This window comes from Coregonus lavaretus (genome assembly GCF_964263955.1).
Source record: "Coregonus lavaretus genome assembly, chromosome: 4".
NCBI lineage: Eukaryota > Metazoa > Chordata > Actinopteri > Salmoniformes > Salmonidae > Coregonus > Coregonus lavaretus.
This window is the reverse complement of record NC_139991.1, coordinates 62276416-62303745: the sequence shown is the minus strand read 5'-3', so window position 1 is coordinate 62303745 and position 27330 is coordinate 62276416. Positions and strand designations below refer to the sequence as shown.

General features: G+C 45.0%; 1 protein-coding gene across 1 annotated transcript in view; it reads left to right on the top strand.

Moving 5' to 3' along the window:
• The window catches only part of LOC311127504 (fibrinogen C domain-containing protein 1-B-like), a gene marked incomplete at its 3' end in the record, with an annotated part of 349982 nt that overhangs the window by 135225 nt on the left and 187427 nt on the right, over positions 1–27330 (top strand). The window lies entirely within an intron of this gene.

Below are 27330 nucleotides of genomic sequence, written 5' to 3'. Positions count from 1 at the left end.
TAAAGTAGTCTACAGTACTACTGCCAAGAGATGAGCTATAGGTGTACCTACCATAGGAGTCCCCTCGAAGCCTACCATTGTCTATGTACATACCCAGCGTGCGGCAGAGCTGCAGGAGTTGTGACCCATTTTTGTTGGTTATGTTGTCGTAGTTGTGCCTAGGGGGGGATATGGGGGAGGGAATGCTGTCACCTCCAGGTAGGTGTTTGTCCCCCTGTGTGCTGAGGGTGTCAGGTTATTGTCCAGTTCTGGCAATTAGGTCGCCACAGACTAGTACATGTCTCTGAGTCTGGAAATTATTGATTTCCCCTCCAGGATGGAGAAGCTGTCTTCATTATAGTATGGGGATTCTAGTTGAGGGATATAGGTAGCACACAGGATGACATTTTTCTCTGTTGAATTTCTAGCCAAATGTAAAATGTTCCTGTTTTGATTAATTTAATAGAGTGTTAGGTCTGCTCTATACCAAATTAGCATACCCCCTGAGTCCCTTCCCTGTTTCACACCTGGTAGTTTGGTGGATGGGACTACCAGCTCTCTGTAACCTAGAGGGCAACCAGTGGGTCCGTCTCCTCTATACCATGTTTCTTGTAGGATGGCTGTATTTCTGATTTCTTTGTTGAAGTCCAGGTTCCTGCTCTTTAGGCCAAAGGCAGATGACCTCAGGCCTTGGATATTCCAGGATGAAATAGTGAAGGCTTTGTGTTCCATAAAGTGTCTAATGTTGTTGGTCGTGTGGTTTGGCCTCAGATCAGTAATTGTGAGCAGAGCCTGCTGAGCATCTTGTACATGCCATTGGCTTGGGCTAGTGTAAGAGTGGGGGTTGGGCCTGTTTGCCTGCTCTCTCTCTCTCTCTCTCTCTCTCTCTCTCTCTCTCTCTCTCTCTCTCTCTCTCTCTCTCTCTCTCTCTCTCTCTCTCTCTCTCTCTCTCTCTCTCTCTCTCTCTCTCTCTCTCTCTCTCTCTCTCTCTCTCTCTCTCTCTCTCTCTCTCTCTCTCTCTCTCTCTCTCTCTCTCTCTCTCTCTCTCTCTCTCTACTAGCTATACAAATGAATGCAATCCATTTTATAAAGGTTTTGGGCCAGGGTTGGTCACAAGGCTTTTTCCAATTACCTTTCAAGACTGAATGGATGGAAGATTCTCGTTCACCCTAATATCGTTCATTATAACTAGTTGAAATGAAGAGAAACCAGCTGGTTTTATGAAGTGCACTTTATAAAACTTCTCTTCATTTCAGTGAGTTATAATGAATGATATTAGGGTTATTAACTGGCAACAAGCAAACTCAGTTATGTCACACACTCTCTCTCTGTCTGTCTGTCTGTCTCTCTCTCAATTCAAACAAAAGTGAAATAAACAATATATTTATATATTACAGTAAACATTACACTCAGAAGTTTCAAACTCAGTTATGTCACACACTCTCTCTCTCTCTGTCTGTCTGTCTGTCTGTCTGTCTGTCTGTCTGTCTGTCTGTCTGTCTGTCTGTCTGTCTGTCTGTCTGTCTGTCTGTCTGTCTGTCTGTCTGTCTGTCTGTCTGTCTGTCTCTCTCTCAATTCAAACAAAAGTGAAATAAACATTAACAGTAAACATTACACTCAGAAGTTTCAAAATAATAAAGACATTTCAAATGTCATATTATGTATATATACAGTGTTGTAACAATGTGACAATAGGAAACAAGTAAATTCAATTCTCTCTTAAATTCAAATTCAAGCTGCTTTATTGGCATGAAAAACATTGCGTCAATATTGCCAAAGCAACAATGTATACAATATACATTGTAATAAAATAATGAATAATAATAATATAACATTTTAGTAAATAAATAAATAAATAATAATACCCCCCCCAAAAAAATATGTTAACAGTCAATAGTAGAAATATAATAAATATAAAAGGCTAAACATGGAAATGAAACTATAAGTAACTTATGACTGTCATCCTCACCATTACATCAGTACTACAACTACCATCATCATTACTACCTCTACTACGGGCGGCAGGTAGCTTAGTGGTTAAGAGCGTTGTGCCAGTAACCGAAAGGTCGCTGGTTCTAATCCCCGAGCCAACTAGGTGAAAATCTGTTGATGTGCCCTTGAGCAAGGCACTTAACCCTAATTGCTCCTGTAAGTCGCTCTGGATAAGAGCGTCTGCTAAATGAATGAAAATGCTCTGCAGGCTTTTTCTTTGAGTGCACTCACTGCCATATTAACGTTTCCCAATGCAGATATGGTCATACCAAGGTATGAGTAATTTTTAGTGTGTTCAATAATGGTGTTGTTTAAGGTGAATTTATACTTTCTGCCAGGGCCCAATTATGGCAATATTGCTGTAGAATGTTAAGGTTCTGTTGAAGACCTTCTTTGGTTGGTGATAGAATAACCAAATCATCAGTATATGTGACTAACCGGCTCGATTCGGTCTTATGTAGCAACATTTGAAATTGTGTTTTTTTCCATTGGATAAAAGTAGAGACTCAGAGCTAGAAAATGGTATAGCATATGCTACAGTTGAAGAACAATGGGAAAGTAATTCTGCTTTGAAAGTTGATAAACTTGTAACCTCACTTTTGAGAAAATGGCCCTTGAATGTTTTGGTAAACCTACTGGAGAGCTCTTCTTTGTCTACACCCATTCAGCATCATTCACACCCTCGTACGCCTTAGCCCCAACCATTTTTTAAGGATTCACATGTGAGGCCATGTACTAAACAACAAAATATTTCTACAGCCTGCATGACATCAGCAGCCTGGTGGTCCAAAATACCGTAACTAGTGTATTTTTAACGCTAATAAACCCACCCGTTTAAAAATGAATTTAGTATATGTCAATCTAGCAAACCAGGCAACTAAAAGCAACTTTCTAAACAATGTTTTGGTTCAGTTCTAGCTTGTTAGCTAGCTAGTTAATGTCAAGTTAGCTGGCTAGCCAGTTCAAATAATGACCATATCATATAGCTGACAACATCTTCACTTTAGCTCATTTGTCTTCATTATTACAGGAAAATAATCTCACAACAAGATCATTATTTGCAAGTTAATGGTGAGCCAATTACAGAAAATAGCTTACAGTTGTGAGTGTGACGAAATAAAAGCAGGGCATTCTACTGGAGTATTTTAGAACTTGGACACTGTCTCGTTAGCCTAACGTTATATCCTAATTTGACTTTGGTGGAGGTCATGTTCTTCACATTACCGTCTCTGGTAAACACATACTATATCAAATAAAATCTAAGTTTATTTGTCACATGCATAGGACACAGAAGGTGTAGTGAAATGGTTACTTTCATAATCAAGTATTTTGTTTAGACATGTAGCTAGCTAGCTAAACAATTAACCATAATCCCAACTCATAACGTTACTACCCTGCATTAATCTGCAGGTAGCTAACCAACCAGGTTCAATGTTAGCTAGCTAGCTAACATTAGGCTATAACTAGCAATGAAAATGTCTCTGACATACAAATAATATTACAACACAGATCATACACATCATGTTAGCTAGCGAGCCAGCCAGCTAATGTTAGCTAGCTAGCTAACCGTACGCTTTAACTTGAAATGAAAACAACTTTCTGAAAAAATTAGAAACATACAGTATGTGAATGCCAAGAGTGTGCAAAGCTCTCATCAAGGCAAAGGGTGGCTATTTGAAGAATACTTTTGTTTAACACTTTTTGGGTTACTACATGATTCCATATGTGTTATTTCATAGTTTTGATGTCTTCACTATTATTCTACAATGTAAAAAATATTACAAATAAAGAAAAACCCTTGAATGAGTAGCTGTGTCCAAACTTTTGACTGGTAGTGTATAACATCAGAAAATGTAGCTAGCTAGACTATCTTACCCATATACATGGATGGATGCTTCTCCCTCTCTGTCATTGATGCCATGGTTGCCCTTAGTTTGAAGATGTAATCCGGAGACAGGTGTTTTATACAACACCCTTCTGTGTGTTCCCTCTGCATATTTGCTCCACTTTTATGGATAAGGGAGATGAGCCTCTGGTTCCAGACATCAGGAAAGCAGCCAGAAGTTAGTACCATGTTGAACAATTTAAGCACAGTATCTTGCAACTCAGGTGTGCTGTTTTTCAGCATTTAATTTCTGATGTTATCTAGACCACAAGCCTTCCTTGGTTTTATAGACTTGACCTTTTAATTTAGTTATTGATGGGTTATTGGGTAATCTAGTGGATTTTTGTTGTTTTTAATGATTGATTCAAGGATGTTCATTTTCTCTTGAATTTCTTGAACAGAAGGCACACCTGTTAATTGGAATGAATTTCAGGTGACTACCTCATGAAGCTGGTTTAGAGAATGCCAAGAGTGTGCAAAGCTGTCATCAAGGCAAAGGGTGGCTATTTGAAGAATCTGAAATATAAAATATATTTGTTTAACACTTTTTTGTTTACTACATGATTCCATATGTGTTATTTCACAGTCTTCACTATTATTTGACAATGTAAAAAATAGTAAAAATAAAGAAAAACCCTTGAATGAGTAGGTGTGTCCAAACTTTTGAGTGGTAGTGTATATATTATTATATATACAATGATTATTATAATACCAGTGCCAATAAAATAAAGAATAGTTGTTAAACAAATCAATAAGAATGGAATAAGATTGCACAAAAAATAAGTACAATACAATACAATGCAATCTGCAACCCCTTGTATGTGTTTATTGTGTGTGTGTGTGTGTGTGTGTGTGTGTGTGTGTGTGTGTGTGTGTGTGTGAGTGAGTGAGTGAGTGAGTGAGTGAGTGAGTGAGTGAGTGAGTGAGTGAGTGAGTGAGTGAGTGAGTGAGTGAGTGAGTGAGTGAGTGAGTGAGTGAGTGAGTGAGTGAGTGTGTGTGTGTGTGAGTGTGTGAAAGTGTGTGAGTGAATTAAAGGGTCTGTCTAGTCCAGTAGTCTACAAATTAGATGCAGTAGTTGACACACCTCTCCAATCTTGGATAGTTCTAGGTGTCTTTTGCCAGAGGTTACTTTAGCATATGTAGGCTGATGATCTGAATGATACATGGTGTGGACTGCATACTGTGGTCCACTTCTCTGAAGGACAGTGTTCTGCCCGACCCTAGAGTAGTGGTCAGTGCTGTGCTGTGATGGGCCGTGTCTAGTTGTGCTGTGTTGTGATGGTCCGGGTCTAGTAGAGCTGTGTTGTGATGGGCCGGGTCTAGTAGAGCTGTGTTGTGATGGGCCGGGTCTAGTAGAGCTATGTTGTGATGGGCCGGGTCTGGTCATGCTGTCCTGAGGCATGTCTGGTCTGGACACAACTATATTGGTTGTTGGGAACATAGCCTGTGCCCGCTCTGCCACTCTTCTCACTGCCCCAGATACATTTTCACCTTTGGCACGAAGGTTGTTTGTGCCAGTGTGGATGATGATGTTGTCAGGGGTGTCAATCCTGGTCTGACTGAGTAGCTGCATTTCACTCTCAGTTGTAGGACACCAGAATGTATACACCTGGTGTCTAAGGAATAATCTTTCAAGGACTTCCCATTTGAATCGATAACGATTGTAGTTGTGGGTGGTTGTCTGGTTGGAACAGACTGGGAGGCTGGTATTCTGACCTGGGCTAGAGTAGACTGGGAGGCTGGTAGGTTGACCTGTACTGGAGCAGACTGGGAGGCTGGTAGGCTGACCTGGGCTGGAGCAGACTGGGAGGCTGGTTGGCTAATCTGGGCTGGAGCAGGCTATGTGGCTTTGTGGTGGAGGCCATGCTGGTTATTCTGGTCTCAGGTTCTGTCTGTGTTGTACCAAGCTGGTGGACATGTTCTCTAGATGCAGAGGACATAATGACTAGCTGCTGGTTGAGGGTGTGAATGTACCTCTCTCTCTGCTCTAGCTCATCTCTTGTTGTGCTCAGGTGGTCTCTGAGGTCATCATTTGTCTGACTCAGTTTGTCCATTCTGCTTTCTAATTTAGCAATATATGTTCTGCTCTCCTCCCTGAACTGTTTCATCTCTTCTTTTAGTTTCTGGACAGTGTTATCCCCTTGAAGCGTGTTCTCTCTGAGTTCTATGACCTCTGCTTCAACTAGAGAGAGGATGTTGTGGAAACATTGCATAGCAGGGGTTCTTGGAGTTGTAGGCATGTTCTTGGCTCTGTCTGCTGCAGGTGAGGTAGGTAGCGGGACACCGAGGGCTTCTTGCTGGGGCACAGAGGCTGTTAGGGGTGTTGGGGCCTGCTTTTCTCCATCATCTCCCTCCTTTACTTTTTCCTCAGCTTCTGAGATGAGTTCAGCTTCTACTTTTAGGGTAGCAAACACATTCTCAAAAAACTGGAGGCTTGAATCACTGCCTTGTATCAATACAGTTCCATTATTGTATAAGTTAACTGTTTGATATGTGTTGCTCTGGTCAGCTTCTTCAAAGATGCTGATCTGACAGCCTTGGCTGATGCCTCTTTTTTTTGAGAAAGGGAAATGGTTGCAAGTAACCCTTTTCCATATGTGCCCTCGTTTGGTATTCAATATAAAATGTGCTCTTGTTTTGCAACTGGTAAGATCTGCAAACAGGCATTCATGGTTCTGTCCCATCATCAAACCTTTGAAACTTTTCTTAGCTTTCTCCGTCAATTTCCATAGCAACACTGGTGATGTTGGTTACAATGAAGTGATAATGCCCGAGAAGCTGGTGTTTGGAGGATATATCGGCACAGGTGTTGGCAAACTGTGCCGATATATCCTCCAAACACCGGCTTCGAGGGCATTATGTCACGATTCTCTAAGACAGAACCCAGAAGCAGACCAGGACAAGGTGAGTTGAACGAAGGTGAGTGTTTATTTACAGATTCAAAAGATGCAGAATAATCCAGGAGACGGAGCGGGTGGCGGAGATGAGTAGATGGAGGTGAAGTGGCAGATTAAATTATGGCACGGCAGGGGTTGGGTGAAGGTTCCGGGAGAATGACTGTAGACAGAAAAAAAACGGAGGTAAGTACAAGGCAGGTCAACAAGGTGCAAAATAACAAAAACTAACGCTAGTACTCAGAGGCTGATACGCTGACAAAACATACTGTTAATGGCTAATGATCCGGCAGGGAATGGATGTCAGGTCAGAGCTTAAGAAGGGGTGATGATCAGGACCAGGTGTGCCGAGGCTGATGAGAAGCAGGTGCGGGTAATCGAGAGATCACCCGCCTAGCAACGTCGCCCGGCAACCGGACAGGGTGCGTTCAGGAACCTTCAGGAAACAGGAGATATCGAGCAGAAAAACGGCAACACAGGCAGAAACAGACTCAGGACGCAGGGTTCATGACAGTACCCCCCATCCGATGAACGCCACCGGGCGGACTACCCGGAGCGCCAGGATGGAGGCGGTAGAAGTCACGAAGGAGGTCAGCATCAAGGATCTGACGCCGAGGAATCCAACTCCTCTCCTCAGGATTGCACGTAAGCAAGATTCTTGTGGTCAGTCCAGACAACAAACGGTTGCTCCGCCCCCTCCAACCAGTGGCGCCACTCCTCCAAGGCAAGTTTCACTGCGAGAAGCTCCCGGTTACCCACATCGTAGTTCCTCTCCGCAGACGAAAGACGACGAGAGTAGTAGGCGCAGGGATGGAGTTTACCGTCAGTGGAGCGTCGCTGGGACAGGATGGCGCCAACCCCCACATCTAACGCATCCACCTCAACAACAAACTGACGGGCAGTGTCAGGTTGAGAGAGAATCGGAGCGTTGGTGAATCGCCTCTTCAAATCCAGAAATGCCCGGTCCGCCTCAGGATTCCAACTGAAGGTTCTGGTACTAGAAGTCAGGGCAGTTAAAGGAGCGGCCACACGGCTGTAGTCACGGATAAATCTACGATAGAAATTCGCAAACCCCAGAAACCTCTGGAGCTGCAATCTCGTACCGGGCTGGGCCCAATCCAGAACCGCCCTAACCTTCTCTTGGTCCATCCTAATCTCTCCCCTGGAAATGATGTACCCGAGGAAGGATGTAGTGTGGGCGTGAAATTCACACTTCTCGGCCTTCACAAACAGGCGATTCTCCAACAATCGCTGCAGAACCTGCTTGACATGCTGGACGTGGCTGGAAGGCTCCTTAGAGAAGATAAGAATGTCATCCAGGTAAATGAACACAAAAAGACCGATCATATCTCTCAGGACGTCATTCACCATACTCTGGAACACTGCTGGAGCATTGGTCAGTCCAAACGGCATCACCTGATACTCGAAATGACCCATCGGTGTATTGAAACCAGTCAACCACTCGTCACCCTCTCTGATCCGGACCAGATGATACGCATTGCGTAGGTCCAGCTTGGTGAACACCGTAGCACCCTGTAAGGAGTCGAAAGCAGAGCTCATCAAGGGCAGGGGATACTTGTTCTTGACCGTGATATCATTCAACCCCCGATAATCAATACAAGGTCGAAGAGAGCCATCCTTCTTACTCACAAAGAAGAATCCTGCCTCCAGGGGTGATGACGAGGGACGAATGAGACCAGCAGCTAGGGACTCCTTTATGTAGGTCTCCAGAGCTTCACGTTCAGGTCGGGAGATGCTGTATAACCGTCCCTTGGGATAGACAGCTCCAGGGAACAGGTTTATGGCACAATCATATGGTCGGTGGGGAGGAAGTGACAGAGCCCTCTGCTTACTGAACACTTCCCCCAAATCGTGATATGTTTCGGGGAACAGGGACAAATCTGGGGGGTTAGCCTCAATGACCTGACTGGGAACAGAATGGGAACAGGCAGTCTTGAGGCAGTTAGCATAACAATCAATGCTCCAACTAGTTACCTTGCCAGTCACCCAATCGAAAGTGGGATTGTGTTCCTTCAGCCAGGGGTATCCAAGGACCAGAGGAACATGGGGAGAAGGCAGAATGAAGAATGAGAGAACCTCAGAATGATTCCCTGATAACAGCATCTTAACCAGTTCAGTCCTCATCGTGATACGTGCCAGACTACTGCCGTTCAGAGTGGTAGCTTCAATGGCTTCCGGTAGTCGCTCCTTGGGAAGCCCCAGCTGTTCCACCACGTCGGCATCAATAAAGCTGCCATCGGCACCTGAATCGATGAAAGCGTTAATCGCTAAACTCTGATTCCTGTTCATGAGGGTAGCCGGGAAACAGGGTCTGACAGGGGTATTGAGAGGTTGAAACCGGCTCGCTAAAAGTCCTCCCAAACTTAGCGAGCCGGGCAGTTTGACGGCCGCTGGGAACAAGTGGAGATGTAATGGCCCGAATTACCACAGTAGAGGCAGCGGTTGGTCTCACGTCTATGTTGGCGCTCCTCCTTGGTTAGCCCGTGCCGCCCCACTTGCATGGGTTCAGAATCTGGAGGCAGGACCTCTCCACTAATCCCGTATGGTGGACAATGATCGACGCGTTCTGGTCCACCTCCTGACTCGACTGGGAACCGAGAAGCTGATTGATTGGACGGGCCCCATTGCTTCTCCCTCCTTCTCTCTCGAACTCTGTTATCCACCCGAATAGACAAAGCGACCAAACTGTCCAGGTCACTAGGCTCCGGATAGGAGATCAGCTCATCCTTGAGTTGCTCCGACAACCCCTGATAAAAGGATGCTTGCAGTGACTCCTCATTCCACCCACTCTCCACAGCCAATGTCCTGAATTCGATTACGAAGTCGGTCACTCTGCGACCTCCTTGGCGAAGAGAACAGGCGTTTAACTGCGTCCTTACCTCGGACAGGATGGTCAAACAGCTTCCTCATCTCTGCCGTGAACTCCTAGTATGAAGCCATGCAGGTGTCCTGTCGTTCCCATACGGCTGACGCCCACTCCAGGGCTCTACCACGCAGCAATTCAATGACAAAGGCTATCCTATCCTTGTCTGTGGCATAAGAGTGGGGCTGTAGATCGAACACTAATCCACACTGCATAAGAAAGGAACGGCATCTTCCCAAATCCCCCTCATATTTATCAGGCGTCGGAACCTTGGGCTCACGGAAGGGCACAGCTCCAGAAGCGGCAGGCGAGATGGGTGAAACCGGTGGTGGATTCTCCACCGGCAAACTGAGCTGAGCCTGGATCTTCGTCAGACTGGTAGAAAAGTTCCGAACTGACAACGCTATCTCCTGTAGCGCCGTGCTATGTTGTCCCAACATCTTCTCCTGATGGGTAATGGCATGGCGAACAGAGTCCTGGTCCGCTGGGTTCATTTCTGGCCGGATCGTTCTGTCACGATTCTCTAAGACAGAACCCAGAAGCAGACCAGGACAAGGTGAGTTGAACGAAGGTGAGTGTTTATTTACAGATTCAAAAGATGCAGAATAATCCAGGAGACGGAGCGGGTGGCGGAGATGAGTAGGTGGAGGTGAAGTGGCAGATTAAATTATGGCACGGCAGGGGTTGGGTGAAGGTTCCGGGAGAATGACTGTAGACAGAAAAAAACGGAGGTAAGTACAAGGCAGGTCAACAAGGTGCAAAATAACAAAAACTAACGCTAGTACTCAGAGGCTGATACGCTGACAAAACATACTGTTAATGGCTAACGATCCGGCAGGGAATGGATGTCAGGTCAGAGCTTAAGAAGGGGTGATGATCAGGGCCAGGTGTGCCGAGGCTGATGAGAAGCAGGTGCGGGTAATCGAGAGATCACCCGCCTAGCAACGTTGCCCGGCAACCGGACAGGGTGCGTTCAGGAACCTTCAGGAAACAGGAGATATCGAGCAGAAAAACGGCAACACAGGCAGAAACAGACGCAGGGTTCATGACACATTATCACTTTTATACAACAGGTTTCCAAAATATTCAAATAATGATTGACATATTTCCATATTTATTTATTTATTTGATGCATTTATTCATACTATTTCATCCTTCCACAATTTATAGTCCTGACACAAATCTAGGGTTGCTACCCAAGCCGGCTGGTCGTTCGTTCTATTGGTTCGGTTGCCAGAGACGCGACCCAGTCATTCAGTCTTTTTGTTTTTGTATCTATGGACGCAACCCAGTTGTTCATTCTGAATGTTCCATTGCCATACTGGCTGGCAATGTTCTTATCCCTTGTTTGCTTACAGTCACGTCAAACAGTGCAGCCAGAATAACAACAGTAGCTGTATTTGCATTTGTGTAAACTGTTTTCTAGTGACATTTATTTGGTAACATCCATAACAATGAGCTAATGAGGCGTGATTTCGCCTGGCATAGAAAATGTGTTATTTCGTCAGTACACTGTTGTTCAGAGGAGCTAGCCAACACAGCTAACACAATAACTTCAAACTGAAGCTGGAAAGACTGCAAACTAGCTGCACTTCGTTTCATTTGACCTTTTTTCATTGTATATATCCATAAAAATTATGCCAGCTGATTCATGATTTCGACTGACTGAGAAACGCTGCTTGCACTGCCTGTCTCGTCCCGACTCCCGACCCCTACATGTTCATTACTATGGGACAGCTGGAGATCAAATTTGAATATTGAAACAATGTTGCAAATATCGGAGAGACAGACAGTAAGGCTTATACAAATATCCGCTGTTGAAAACGAAATGTAGGTCTGAAAACAAATTTGAGATAATGTCTAGATGCTTTTTATAGTGATCAAGTTTATAACTTGCCTGGCTGGGCTGATGAGACAATGGGATTGCACAGTCAGATGGAACAGAGTAAATAACCATTGTAAAGTCATAGATTTAGCCAGTGGTAATTTATGGAATAGACACCATCTGGAATGTGCTTTTAATCAATCAGCATTAAGGATTAGACCCACCCGTTGTATAATGTTGCAGAAGAAGCCTACCTTTTCCAAAACAGCGTTGTTTCTTGTATTATTGTCTCTAGTGTCTTTAGAAAACTGTTTTACTTCTTTGCCCTTTCTCCTTTGTCTTTCTTTTGTATTTTATATTGTGTTGTTAACTAACAATTTTTTAGTTAGCTACCTAGCTTCTTTTAGGAGAGTCCCTAGCAACTGCTTAGCAACTGGTAAACAATCCAGCTAGCTAAGCTTACTGCACAATTTTATAAAAATAGATACTTTTTCACAATCCTATCTTCTTCATTTGTTTCTTGTTTTGTCTCCCATTCAGTCTTGCAGTTGTCTTTTCTTTTTTTCCCAATGTACTTCACTCTAAAACCAATGTACATTTCAATGTTTGTAGGACCTCATTTTTTCAGCAGCTGCTGCTCGATTTGGAACTCTTTCTCTCTCTCTCTCTCTCTCTCTCTCTCTCTCTCTCTCTCTCTCTCTCTCTCTCTTCTCTCTCTCTCTCTCTCTCTCTCTCTCTCTCTCTCTTTCTCTCTCAATTCAATTCAATTCAATTCAATTTCAATTTAAGGGCTTTATTGGCATGGGAAACATATGCTAACATTGCCTTTCTCTCTCTCTCTCTCTCTCTCTCTCTCTCTCTCTCTCTCTCTCTCTCTCTCTCTCTCTCTCTCTCTCTCTCTCTCTCTCTCTCTCTCTCGCTCTCTCTCAATTTCAATTTAAGGGGCTTTATTGGCATGGGAAACGTATGCTAACATTGCCTTTCTCTCTCTCTCTCTCTCTCTCTCTCTCTCTCATCTCTCTCTCTCTCTCTCTCTCCTCTCTCTCTCTCTCTCTCTCTCTCTCTCTCTCTCTCTCTCTCTCTCTCTCTCTCTCTCTCTCTTTCTCTCTCAATTCAATTCAATTCAATTCAATTTCAATTTAAGGGCTTTATTGGCATGGGAAACGTATGCTAACATTGCCTTTCTCTCTCTCTCTCTCTCTCTCTCTCTCTCTCTCTCTCTCCTCTCTCTCTCTCGCTCTCTCTCAATTTCAATTTAAGGGGCTTTATTGGCATGGGAAACGTATGCTAACATTGCCTTTCTCTCTCTCTCTCTCTCTCTCTCTCTCTCTCTCTCTCTCTCTCTCTCTCTCTCTCTCTCTCTCTCTCTCTTTCTCTCACAATTCAATTCAATTCAATTCAATTTTAATTTAAGGGCTTTATTGGCATGGGAAACGTATGCTAACATTGCCTCTCTCTCTCTCTCTCTCTCTCTCTCTCTCTCTCTCTCTCTCTCTCTCTCTCTCTCTCTCTCTCTCTCTCTCTCTCTCTCTCTTCTCTCTCAATTCAATTCAATTCAATTCAATTTCAATTTAAGGGCTTTATTGGCATGGGAAACGTATGCTAACATTGCCTTTCTCTCTCTCTCTCTCTCTCTCTCTCTCTCTCTCTCTCTCTCTCTCTCTCTCTCTCTCTCTCTCTCTCGCTCTCTCTCAATTTCAATTTAAGGGGCTTTATTGGCATGGGAAACATATGTTAATATTGCAAAAGCAATGTAAACATAATAAATAAAAGTGAAATAAACACTAAAAAAATTTACAGTAAACATTACACTCACAAAAGTTCCAAAATAATAAAGACATTTAAAATGTCATAATATGTCTATAATGTTGCAACAATGTGCAAATAGTTAAAGTACAAAAGGGAAAATAAATAAACATAAATATGGGTTTTATTTACAATGGTGTTTGTTCTTCACTGGTTGCCCTTTTCTTGTGGCAACAGGTCACAAATCGTGCTGCTGTGATTGCACACTGTGGTATTTCACCCAGTAGATAGGGGAGTTTATCAAAATAGAATTTGTTTTCGAATTTTACATTTACATTTACGTCATTTAGCAGACGCTCTTATCCAGAGCGACTTACAAATTGGTGCATTCACCCTATAGCCAGTGGGATAACAACTTTACATTTTTTTTATTATTATTATTTTTTTTAATTTAGGGGGGGGGGGGGTTAGAAGGATTACTTTATCCTATCCCAGGTATTCCTTAAAGAGGTGGGGTTTCAAATGTCTCCGGAAGGTGGTGAGTGACTCCGCTGTCCTGGCGTCGTGAGGGAGCTTGTTCCACCATTGGGGTGCCAGAGCAGCGAACAGTTTTGACTGGGCTGAGCGGGAACTATGCTTCCGCAGAGGAAGGGGAGCCAGCAGGCCAGAGGTGGATGAACGCAATGCCCTCGTTTGGGTGTAGGGACTGATCAGAGCCTGAAGGTACAGAGGTGCCGTTCCCCTCACAGCTCCATAGGCAAGCACCATGGTCTTGTAACAGATGCGAGCTTCAACTGGAAGCCAGTGGAGTGTGCGGAGGAGCGGGGTGACGTGAGAGAACTGGGGAAGGTTGAACACCAGACGGGCTGCGGCATTCTGGATGAGTTGTAGGGGTTTAATGGCACAGGCAGGGAGCCCAGCCAACAGCGAGTTGCAGTAATCCAGACGGGAGATGACAAGTGCCTGGATTAGGACCTGTGCCGCTTCCTGTGTAAGGCAGGGTCGTACTCTCCGAATGTTGTAGAGCATGAACCTGCAGGATCGGGTCACCGCCTTGATGTTAGCGGAGAACGACAGGGTGTTGTCCAGGGTCACGCCAAGGCTCTTCGCACTCTGGGAGGAGGACACAACGGAGTTGTCAACCGTGATGGCGAGATCATGGAACGGGCAGTCCTTCCCCGGGAGGAAGAGCAGCTCCGTCTTGCCAAGGTTCAGCTTGAGGTGGTGATCCGTCATCCATACTGATATGTCTGCCAGACATGCAGAGATGCGATTCGCCACCTGGTTATCAGAAGGGGGAAAGGAGAAGATTAGTTGTGTATCGTCAGCATAGCAATGATAGGAGAGGCCATGTGAGGATATGACAGAGCCAAGTGACTTGGTGTATAGGGAGAATAGGAGAGGGCCTAGAACTGAGCCCTGGGGGACACCAGTGGTGAGAGCACGTGGTGCGGAGACAGCTTCTCGCCACGCCACTTGGTAGGAGCGACCGGTCAGGTAGGACGCAATCCAGGAGTGAGCCGCGCCGGAGATGCCCAGCTCGGAGAGGGTGGAGAGGAGGATCTGATGGTTCACAGTATCAAAGGCAGCACACAGGTCTAGAAGGACAAGAGCAGAGGAGAGAGAGTTAGCTTTAGCAGTGCGGAGAGCCTCCGTGACACAGAGAAGAGCAGTCTCAGTTGAATGACAAGTCCTGAAACCTGACTGGTTTGGATCAAGAAGGTCATTCTGAGAGAGATAGCAAGAGAGTTGGCTAAAGACGGCACGCTCAATAGTTTTGGAAAGAAAAGAAAGAAGGGATACTGGTCTGTAGTTGTTGACATCAGTGGGATCGAGTGTTGGTTTTTTGAGAAGGGGTGCAACTCTCGCTCTCTTGAAGACGGAAGGGACATAGCCAGCGGTCAAGGATGAGTTGATCAGCGAGGTGAGGTAGGGGAGAAGGTCACCAGAGATGGTCTGGAGAAGAGAGGAGGGGATGGGGTCAAGCGGGCAGGTTGTTGGGTGGCCTGCAGTCACAAGTCGCAAGATTTTATCTGGAGAGAGAGGGGAGAAAGAAGTCAAAGCATAGGGTAGGGCAGTGTGAGCAGGACCAGCAGTGTCATTAGACTTAACAAACGAGGATCGGATGTCGTCAACCTTCTTTTCAAAGTGGTTGACGAAGTCATCCACAGAGAGGGAGGAGGGGGGGGTGGAGGAGGATTCAGCAGGGAGGAGAATGTGGCAAAGAGCTTCCTAGGGTTAGAGGCAGATGCTTGGAATTTAGAGTGGTAGAAAGTGGCCTTAGCAGCAGAAACAGATGAAGAAAATGTAGAGAGGAGGGAGTGAAAAGATGCCAGGTCGGCAGGGAGTTTAGTTTTCTTCCATTTCCACTCCGCTGCCCGGAGCTCTGTTCTGTGAGCTCGCAATGAGTCATCAAGCCACGGAGCTGGAGGGGAGGACCGAGCCGGCCGGGAGGATAGGGGACACAGAGAGTCAAAGGATGCAGAAAGGGAGGAGAGGAGGGTTGAGGAGGCAGAATCAGGAGATTGGAGGGAGAAGGATTGAGCAGAGGGAAGAGATGATAGGATGGAAGAGGAGAGAGTAGTGGGAGAGAGAGAGCGAAGGTTGCGGCGGCGCATTACCATCTGTGTAGGGGCAGAGTGAGTAGTGTTGGAGGAGAGCGAGAGAGAAAAGGATACAAAGTAGTGGTCGGAGACATGGAGGGGAGTTGCAGTGAGATTAGTAGAAGAGCAGCATCTAGTAAAGATGAGGTCAAGCGTATTGCCTGCCTTGTGAGTAGGGGGGGACGGTGAGAGGGTGAGGTCAAAAGAGGAGAGGAATGGAAAGAAGGAGGCAGAGAGAAATGAGTCAAATGTAGACGTAGGGAGGTTGAAATCCCCCAAAACTGTGAGGGGTGAGCCATCCTCAGGAAAGGAACTTATCAAGGTGTCAAGCTCATTGATGAACTCTCCAAGGGAACCTGGAGGGCAATAGATGACAAGGATATTAAGCTTAAATGGGCTAGTGACTGTGACAGCATGGAATTTAAATGAGGAGATAGACAGATGGGTTAGGGGAAAAATTGAGAATGTCCACTTGGGAGAGATGAGGATTCCTGTGCCACCACCCCTCTGACCAGATGCTCTCGGGGTATGCGAGAACACATGGTCAGACGAGGAGAGAGCAGTAGGAGTAGCAGTGTTTTCAGTGGTAATCCATGTTTCCGTCAGCGCCAGGAAGTCGAGGGACTGGAGGGTAGCATAGGCTGGGATGAAGTCAGCCTTGTTGGCAGCAGAACGGCAGTTCCAGAGGCTGCCTGAGACCTGGAACTCCAGGTGTGTGGTGCGTGCAGGGACCACCAGGTTAGAGAGGCAGCAGCCACGCGGTGTGAGGCGTTTGTGTAGCCTGTGCGGAGAGGAGAGAACAGGGATAGGCAGAGGCATAGTTGACAGGCTGTAGCAAATGGCTACAATAATGCAGAGGAGATCGGAATGAAATGAACTAAACATCTGGGAAAGGAGAGAGCGGGCCTCCCTCACCACAACTCCCAAATATAACTCTCCCAACTTCCACCTCAGAAACTATAATTGTTTCACTGAAACACGCGAATAAAACTCCCAACTTCCACTTTATAAATTAGAATTGTTGTAAACTACAGCGGTTCAATGTTTCAAGGAATAGACTCAACTTACTTTATTCAGCTAGCTAACTATGACGCCATAGCTAACTAGCATGCTAGCATCCAATAACACACGGTTTAGCACCAATACTTGGTTACAACAAACTACCAATAGTGTGTTAACGCACTAAACAGATAATTAGTGTCCGTGTCTAGTTCCTTTCATAACGCAGCAATAATTAAGCGTTGGCTAGCTAGCACAAATATATTGTATTTAGCTGCTACAGTACTGCTAGATAGTAGTGTTGGCTAGCTAGCAATGGCTGCTGTTTTGACTTTGTTTGGGGAAAAATAAAAATAAAAATAAAAAATCCTTTGTGGGTCTGTGTAATCTTGTCAAACATTTGGCAGGTTAGAAAGTGCAGCTCAGTTTCCACCTCATTTTGTGGGCAGTGTGCACATAGCCTGTCTTCTCTTGAGAGCCAGGTCTGCCTACAGCGGCCTTTCTCAATACCAAGGCTATGCTCACTGAGTCGGTACATAGTAAAATCTTTCCTTAATTTTGGGTCAGTCACAGTGGTCAGGTATTCTGTTGCTGTGTACTCTCTGTTTAGGGCCAAATAGCATTCTAGTTTGCGCTGTTAATTTGTTCATTCTTTCCAATGTCTCGCGCTCTCTCTCTCTCTCTCTCTCTCTCTCTCTCTCTCTCTCTCTCTCTCTCTCTCTCTCTCTCTCTCTCTCTCTCTCTCTCTCTCTCTCTCTCTCTCTCTCTCTCTCTCTCTCTCTCTCTCTCTCTCTCTCTCTCTCTCTCTCTCTCTCTCTCTCTCTCTCTCTCTCTCTCTCTCTCCTCTGTGTGGGAGGGTTCCACCTACACCTCTTAGATCAATAACAAAACGCCCCCAGAAACTCAGCCAATTAACTTCCAGGAGGATCAGTCTCCTAGTCTCTCAGCAGAGAGTTTACCCCACTTCCGAACACAGCAGGGACTCCACAGCACTATTACACACATTGTACCCTGAACACCATCCTGGAGAGAACACACTGTACAGTAGACCTTAAGCACTGTCTGCCTGTATAGGAATAGAATACAGTATTGTGTGTTAATAGAAGCATATCAGTGTTAAAAAAAAATGTAGGCTATGTATTTCACATGAATGCATATATGAATATGGCTCTGTAGCTAACTGGTTAGAAACACTGTGTACGATCGGCATTATCATGGTTATATATAACTTCATGTCCACGCAAGGTAATATTCCCGCTTTGATTGGAGGTATTTTACTTTCCTTCGGAGAGAAAATTGATGTCTTGTTTATGATCAAAAATGTATCACATACATGCACTCAAGTTAGGGCTGGGTGATATGTCCCCCCCCCCCCCCCCTCACTCTTCTCACCCCTCCTCATCTCTCTCCATAGCCTCCACCTAGCCCCCGACCCCTCTAACCTCCATCCACCTGAACCTCTGTGTCATCAAAAAGCACCTCAACCCAGGCAGTAGCAGCTCTGCTGTAGAAGAAGATGGAATTACGCCCCAATCATGTCTGGCATCATCTGCCCTCAGGTCATCTCTGCTTCTGACAACAGCGGTGTTAGAGGTCAGAGGCATGCACCAATTACAGTGAGAGGATGGAGGGAAGGAGGAAGAGAGGACAGGACAGGGGCTCGATGATGCAGAAGGAGTTTTATTCTCCTGGTGTTTAATGGAGAGATAGATAGAATGATAGGTGATATCCCTGTGGCTCATTAGCAGGGAAGGGCTGAATGTCAATGTCAAGCAGGCATCAGGGGTTCTGAATGTCAATGTCAACCCTCCAACCCCTCCACCATGCAGGAGAGGGTGAAGAAGGGAGAGAAGGGTAGAGGGAGAGATGGATGGAGGGGGTGAGAGAGAAGAGAGAGGGAGGGAGAGGCAGGGTAAGGAGAGAATGGAGGGTGAGAGTGAGAAGGAGACAAGGTGATTGAGGGACAAAGATGGATGGGAAGAGAGAGAGAGAGTGAGTGATGGAGAGAAATTGGGAAGAGCACAATGTGAGTGTAGGGGAATAGAGAGAGGGAGGAAGGGAGGCAGGGCGAGGGAGGCTCTCGCTCTCGCTCTCTCTCTCGCTCTCTCTCTCTCTCTCTCTCTCTCTCGCTCTCTCTCTCTCTGATGATTGTGAGGACTGACTCACTGACTAGAAGAGCTGTTTGTTGAATCCTCAAAGAGATCATGTAACTTTCCCGTGGAAGACAACACACACACACTGTTCATACAGACATTAAGCTCACACACGCACACATTCATTCACACACACACACACACACACACACACACACACACACACACACACACACACACACACACACACACACACACACACACACACACACACACACACACACAATACACACACACACACACAAATACACACACACACACACACACACAAATACACACACACATGCACACTGTTCATGCAGACATTAAGCTCATTCACAGACATGCACAGACACACACAACACACACAGTGCTGCTCTTTTAACTGTGGTAGTGTGATTACAAGGACTCTGTACCTAGCTAGTAGGAAGGTCACATCTTGGAGGGGTGCTGGGGAACACTCTGCATAGAACTCCCTTCAACTGTCTTTGTTCCTGCTGTTACCATGAAGAAATAAACCCATTATTCCTGCCTGTATCAGCTGCACATCTCTCCATCTCCATCCATCCATCCACTGTTAGTTTGGCTCCTTTATCTATTTCCTCTGATGCTGTATCTGACATTTTCCCTGCAAAAAACATGATTTCCCCCTGGATTGTTAGTAAGCAGTCTTGCTTCCTTGTAGTTTGGCACGTATACGCTAAATAATAGAATGGAAAGCGCATCTGATGTGCCTTCTGTGCATTGTTTTATTCTCAAAGATTTCGTTATTGTTGAGGTATTCGGTTGCATTGTATGAAAGTGGGTTCCAACAATGCTTTGTTGTGGAATCAGAATGCCAGCCCAGCCTGGAAGTGACTGTCAGTATCTTTCAGTGTCTTGAGACAGGTGCCAATAGATCCAACCACGGGGAAATGGTTGTCAGTTTTCATGTCCAAGGACATCTCACAACCCTCCTGAAGCACAGCAGTTCGGCAGTTAGAGCCGGCTTAATTCTTATGTTGCGTGACGGTGGGAATGTCTCCATGCACAATGATTCATCAGAGAGACTTTCTGTTGTGACATGACTGCTCCAGAGTCAGACCAGTCTACTGTATATCGGAAGTGACACATGGTTTTACTTTGGCAGAAGCAATGACAAAAAATTGGAAAACAAGCATACATTGATGCTCCATGGTTTTGGTATACCATCTTTTAGTACACAACTCACCCCTCTTATCTGACCTCCCTCTCTATGTTCCATACTGGGCTGTGTTAGAAGAGAAAGCTGTTATTCTTCTCTTTCTCTTTCCCTTTCTGTCCCCCTCTCCCCTTTGCTGAGAGGCAAGCCATACTGGGCCAAACAAGAGTATATACCTGCCATGGTCCTGACCAGGACCAAGAGGTCAGACCACATCACCCCGATGCTGGCCCAAATCCACTGGCTACTGGTCAACTACAGGATCGACTTTAAATCCTCATGCTTGTATTTAAAGCCTTTAATGGATTGAGCCCCACCTACATCAGCGACCTCATCTCAATCAGCGAGCCACCTCACACTCTCCGCTCCAGCCACTCCATACTGCTTAAAGTCCCCAAGACACGTCTCCGAACTATGGGGGACATAGCCCTCTGCTTCCAGGCCCCTCACCTATGGAATGCTCTCCCTGTGTAGCTCAGTTGGTAGAGCATGGCGCTTGCAACGCCAGGGTTATGGGTTCGTTTCCCACGGGGGGCCAGTATGAAAATGTATGCACTCACTAACTGTAAGTCGCTCTGGATAAGAGCGTCTGCTAAATGACTAAAATGTACAAAAATGTACAAAAAAATGACCATCTGAGAGACGCCTTTTTCATATTCCTAGTCCCAATCTAAAATGTATTTAGCACCTAGCCCACTATTGCTATTTTATCTGCCTTGATTCTAAATGTATGTTGTTTTTATTGTATATTAAAAGGTATGGTTTTACTCAGTAGAGCTTTGAGATAACTCTGTAATGAAAAGCGTTATACAAATTAAATATATTATTATTTTATTATTATTATATTTGTGTGGGGTACTCCCGTTAGCCTCCCCTGCCTCTCCCTAGCCTCACTCGCCTCCCCCTAGCCTTACCCGCAGGTAATCACATGCAGCTGGAGGACAGAGCAAAAATCATTTCATGTGATTTATTAATCAAATATTTAATCCCCCACCAGCTGCCTGTGTAGCAGCCTTCTCATTTACGTCATTTAGCAGACGCTCTTATCCAGAGCGACTTACAAATTGGTGCATTCAACTTATGATAGCCAGTGGGGGTTGGAAGGATTACTTTTATACTATTCCAGGTATTCCTTAAAGAGGAAGGGTTTCAAGTGTCTCCGGAAGGTGGTCAGTGACTCCGCTGTCCTGGCGTCGTGGGGGAGCTTGTTCCACCATTGGGGTGCCAGAGCAGCGAACAGCTTTGACTGGGCTGAGCGGGAACTGTGCTTCCGTAGAGGTAGGGGGGCTAGCAGGCCAGAGGTGGATGAACATAGTGCCCTCGTTTGGGTGTAGGGTCTGATCAGAGCCTGATGGTAAGGAGGTGCCGTTCCCCTCACAGCTCCGTAGGCAAGCACCATGGTCTTGTAGTAGATGCGAGCCTCAACTGAAAGCCAGTGGAGTGTGCGGAGGAGAGGGGTGACACCACTGTATCAGCTAGCCAGGCCTTCTCCACCACAGTATCAGCTAGCCAGGCCTTCTCCACCACAGTATCAGCTAGCCAGGCCTTCTCCACCATAGTATCAGCTAGCCAGGCCTTCTCCACCACAGTATCAGCTAGCCAGGCCTTCTCCACCACAGTATCAGATAGCCAGGCCTTCTCCACCACAGTATCAGCTAGCTAAGCCTTTTCCACCACAGTATCAGCTAGCCAGGCCTTCTCCACCACAGTATCAGCTAGCCAGGCCTTCTCCACCACAATATCAGCTAGCCAGGCCTTCTCCACCACAGCATCAGCTAGCTAAGCCTTCTCTACCACAGTATAAGCTAGCTAAGCCTTCTCCACCACATTATCAGCCAAGCTGTTTATCTAGTGTGTATGGGATTGATAATGTGTCCCTGATATGTACCACCAGGTGTTTACTGTGACACATGCCTGCCTGCCTGCGACACACGGGTACACTCTTATAAAAAAAAGGGTTCCAAAAGGGTTCTTTGGCTGTCCCCATAGGATAACTTTTTTTAGTTCCAAGTAGAACTCTTTTTGGTTCCAGGTAGAACTCTTCTGGGTTCCATTTACAGTGGGGAAAAACGTATTTAGTCAGCCACCAATTGTGCAAGTTCTCCCACTTATAAAGATGAGAGAGGCCTGTAATTTTCATCATAGGTACACGTCAACTATGACAGACAAAATGAGAAAATAAATCCAGAAAATCACATTGTAGGATTTTTTATGAATTTATTTGCAAATTATGGTGGAAAATAAGTTTTGGTCAATAACAAAAGTTTCTCAATACTTTGTTATATACCCTTTGTTGGCAATGACACAGGTCAAACATTTTATGTAAGTCTTCACAAGGTTTTCACACACTGTTGCTGGTATTTTGGCCCATTCCTCCATGCAGATCTCCTCTAGAGCAGTGATGTTTTGGGGCTGTCGCTGGGCAACACAGACTTTCAACTCCCTCCAAAGATTTTCTATGGGGTTGAGATCTGGAGACTGGCTAGGCCACTCCAGGACCTTGAAATGCTTCTTACGAAGCCACTCCTTTGTTGCCCGGGCGGTGTGTTTGGGATCATTGTCATGCTGAAAGACCCAGCCACGTTTCATCTTCAATGCCCTTGCTGATGGAAGGAGGTTTTCACTCAAAATCTCACGATACATGGCCCCATTCATTCTTTCCTTTACACCGATCAGTCGTCCTGGTCCCTTTGCAGAAAAACAGCCCCAAAGCATGATGTTTCCACCCCCATGCTTCACAGTAGGTATGGTGTTCTTTGGATGCAACTCAGTATTCTTTGTCCTCCAAACACGACGAGTTGAGTTTTTACCAAAAAGTTATAATTTGGTTTCATCTGACCATATGACATTCTCCCAATCCTCTTCTGGATCATCCAAATGCACTCTAGCAAACTTCAGACAGTGGTCTTGTATGTCTTCCATTTCCTAATAATTGCTCCCACAGTTGATTTCTTCAAACCAAGCTGCTTACCTATTGCAGATTCAGTCTTCCCAGCCTGGTGCAGGTCTACAATTTTGTTTCTGGTGTCCTTTGACAGCTCTTTGGTCTTGGCCATAGTGGAGTTTGGAGTGTGACTGTTTGAGGTTGTGGACAGGTGTCTTTTATACTGATAACAAGTTCAAACAGGTGCCATTAATACAGGTAACGAGTGGAGGACAGAGGAGCCTCTTAAAGAAGAAGTTACAGGTCTGTGAGAGCCAGAAATCTTGCTTGTTTGTAGGTGACCAAATACTTAATTTCCACCATAATTTGCAAATAAATTCATTAAAAATCCTACAATGTGATTTTCTGGAAAAAAAATTCTCAATTTGTCCGTCATAGTTGACGTGTACCTATTATGAAAATTACAGGCGGCTCTCATCTTTTTAAGTGGAAGAACTTGCACAATTGGTGGCTGACTAAATACTTTTTTCCCCCCACTGTAGAAGCCTTTGTGGAAAGGGTTCTACATGAAACTCAAAAAGGTTTCTACCTGGAACCAAAAAGGGTTCTTCAAAGGGTTCTCCTATGGGGAGAGTCAAAGAACCCTTATTGGTACTAGATAGCACCTGTTTTTCTAAGAATGTAGTGGATGAGATGAGGTGAGTCTAATGTGAGTACAATGTAGAGAGTGAGAGAGGGAGAGCCTGGGGGGAACCACTAGCTATACAAATGAATGCAATCCATTTTATCAAGGTTTTGGGCCAGGGTTGGTCACAAGGCTTTTTCCAATTACCTTTTAAGACTGAATGGATGGAAGATTCTCGTTCACCCTAATATCGTTCATTATAACTAGTTGAAATGAAGAGAAACCAGCTGGTTTTATGAAGTGCACTTTATAAAACCAGCTGACATCTCTTCATTTCAGCGAGTTATAATGAATGATATTAGGGTTATTAACTGGCAACAAGTAAACTCAGTTATGTCACACACGCACACACACACTCTCTCTCTCTCTCTCTCTCTCTCTCTCTCTCTCTCTCTCTCTCTCTCTCTCTCTCTCTCTCTCTCTCTCTCTCTCTCTCTCGCTCTCTCGCTCTCTCGCTCTCTTTCTCTCTCTTGCTTTCTCTTCCTCTCTCTCTCTGTGTTTGGGGCAAATCCAACGCAACACATCACTGAGTACCACTCTTCATATTTTCAAGCATTGTGGTGCCTGCATCATGTTATGGATATGCTTGTCATCGGCAAGGACTAGAGAGTTTTTTAGGATAAAAAGAAACGGAATAGAGCTAAGCACAGGCAAAATCTTAGAGGATAACCTAGTTTAGTCTGCTTTCCAACAGACACCTGGAGACAAAATCACCTTTCAGCAGGACAGTAACCTAAAACAAGGCCAAATATACACTGGAGTTGCTTACCAAGACGACAGAATGTTCCTGAGTGGCCTTCTTACAGTTTTGACTTAAATCGATATCAAAATCAATGGCAAGACATGAAAAGGGCTGTCTAGCAATGATCAACAACCAACTTGACAGAGCTTGAAGGATTTAAAAAAGAATAATGTGCAAATATTGTACATTCCAGGTGTGCAAAGCTCTTAGAGACTTACCCAGAAAGACTCACAGCTGTAATCACTGTCAAATGTGATTCTAACATGTATTGACTCAGGGGTGTGAATACTTATGTAAATTAGATAGATTGGTGTATAATTTTCAATACATTTGCAAACATTTCAAAAAATATGTTTTAACTTTATCATGATGGAGTATTGTCTGTAGAATAGTGAGATTTTTTTATTTATTCATCTATTTTGAATTCAGGCTGTAACACAACAAAATGTGGAATAAGTCAAGGGGTATGAATACTTTCTGAAGGCACTGTGTTAGTAAGTACAGGTATGTGTGTACTTGGATGTGGGTGTATTGGTGTGTGTAGTACTACTGTATGTAGGAATACCGATGCATGTGTTACTGTGTATTTCTGTAAATCTCCCGAAACAAAGCAATGACAGTCAACCAATCCCAATCAAACAAATGATTGTTCAAAATGAAGGGATCGATAAAATTAAAATTAAATATAATCTCATCCAGCCACGACAGCGTCATCATCACCACCGCCAAGCAGAAGGCCTTGTCCTACTGCCTCCAACCTCAGCAGCAGAGCAGAAAAACATGATATGATCTAATCTCCCAGATGACGAAGGGAAATAGAAACTACAATCCCCAGTATATATAATTCATATGGACACATAAGTGTTTTCAGTTAAGGGTTCCTCCAACAGCACATTCATATCACATCTATTATTCAGGAGTTAGGAGAGGAGAGAAGGCTTGTGTCTGATTCTGACACTCTCAGTGTTCAACGAGCCACATCAGGCACTATTAGAGGAGCGGAGCAGAGGGCAAGGCCCTCTGCAGGCTGCCCTGATGCTGTTACACCCGCTATTGTAACTCCCAGCCCACTGCATCAGCCTCAGAGCAGAGAAGAGGGAAGGCCCTCAGTCGCCTGCTCTGACTCTCTGCCAGGTCACACCAGATCCCCTGCAGTATTAGACGTTTTTCCAGGTCCCCAGGACATCGGGAGATGCCTTTTAATAATGTCCACTAGGGGCAACCGGGCGCCTATTACCATCTAGTAGGCTCGTGGCTTGCTAGGGTGATGTGGATGGGGATAGAGGAAGGATTGGAACGGCGAATTACAGCTCAGAGGATCGTGGATTCAATCCCAGTATAAAATTCTGTTTTAACCCTCTCCCAAACCTTAACCCTTACCCACTTTTACGTCACCCATAGATGTTTAATCCTCCCCCTGGACAAACTTTGAATACTGAAGTGAGACTGTGAGATCTTGTTGCTGACCCTAGCAAATCCTCTATAGAAACCCCAGTCTCTTAACCAGGTAGAGCTCCGTTAGACGAACGAGTAGCTAGTTAGCCTATTCCATCTGCTGCAGGTTGGGGCTCAGAGTGGAGGCAAGGCCCTCCCATCCACATATAGATATCTAGCTAGCCTACTCTATTTGCTATATTAAAAAAATGCCTACTCTACTGTAGGTCTGACACTTTTACACCTGCTATTGAAACTCCCATTCACAGATAGCTAACTATCTAGCCTACTCCATTTGCTATAAAAAACCCAGCCTACTGTTACCCTGACACTTTTATACTCCCAGTTTACTGCAGCCTTGAACACTAGCATTCTGCAGACTAAAAAAGCTCCTAGCTAGCTGTCTAGCCTATTCCATCTACTGCAGATTGGGGAACTTTGCTGGAGTGGAGATGGAGATGGCCGCAATTCACTGGCAATTGGCGAGCCCACTACTCTCTGTTGGGGAAGCCACTTAATTTGATGCTCCACGCGTCTCACGTGTCCACGGGCCTATGTGCCATTCTCTCTCTCTCTCTCTCTCTCTCTCTCTCTCTCTCTCTCTCTCTATCTCTCTCTCTCTCTCTCTCTCTCTCTCTCTCTCTCTCTCTCTCTCTCTCTCTCTCTCTCTCTCTCTCTCTCTCTCTCTCTCTCTCTCCTAGCTCAGGTATGAAACCCTCACTGAGGCATGCAGGACAATTGTTTTTTCAAGCAGCCACCAGTAGTTTTATTTTTCACAATGTGTTACATTTTATGGATGGATTCTGCACATAAAGGAGTGTTGAATGAGCGCAGACGGGGTGATTTAAAATGTGTTTGAGGAATGATTGAATGGGTCTAGTAATGATGAGGAGAAAAATCTTTACTCTGAGGAGGGGAGGACGTTGGCTGGTTTCCCCCACCTCATTGCATCCCTCTGGTTATTTACTGTCTGCAGCTTTTTATTTCAACATAACCACTTTTCCATTAAGCACAATGGGGCTCGATTGTTAAGTATTCTCACACTTGATCAGTAATGGAATATGTTAACTACTGTTTGAGTTCAAACGCTCTTGGAACATATAATGGATCTGCGTTGTTCATGCATTAAGACGGTTATTTCAAAACAGTGTATTGGATTGCTTTTCATAACACTTCATGAAACGTCTCTCACTTTACTTTTCTCTCCATCTCTCTATCTCTTTCTCTTTCTCTGTCTCTCTCCTCTCTCTTTTTTTCTCTCACTCTCTCTCTCTCTCTCTCTCACTCTCTCTTGCTGTCTCTCTTTCTCTCTCTCTCTTTTTCTCTATTTTTCTCTCTCACTCTCTCTCTCTCTCTCTGTCTCTCGCTCTCGCTCTCTCTTTCTCCATCGCTCTCCCTCTCCTCCCTTTCACTAAGAAAAGCACACAGTGTTTCCTGAACTTGGTAAACAGTCGTCCATTTTGTGT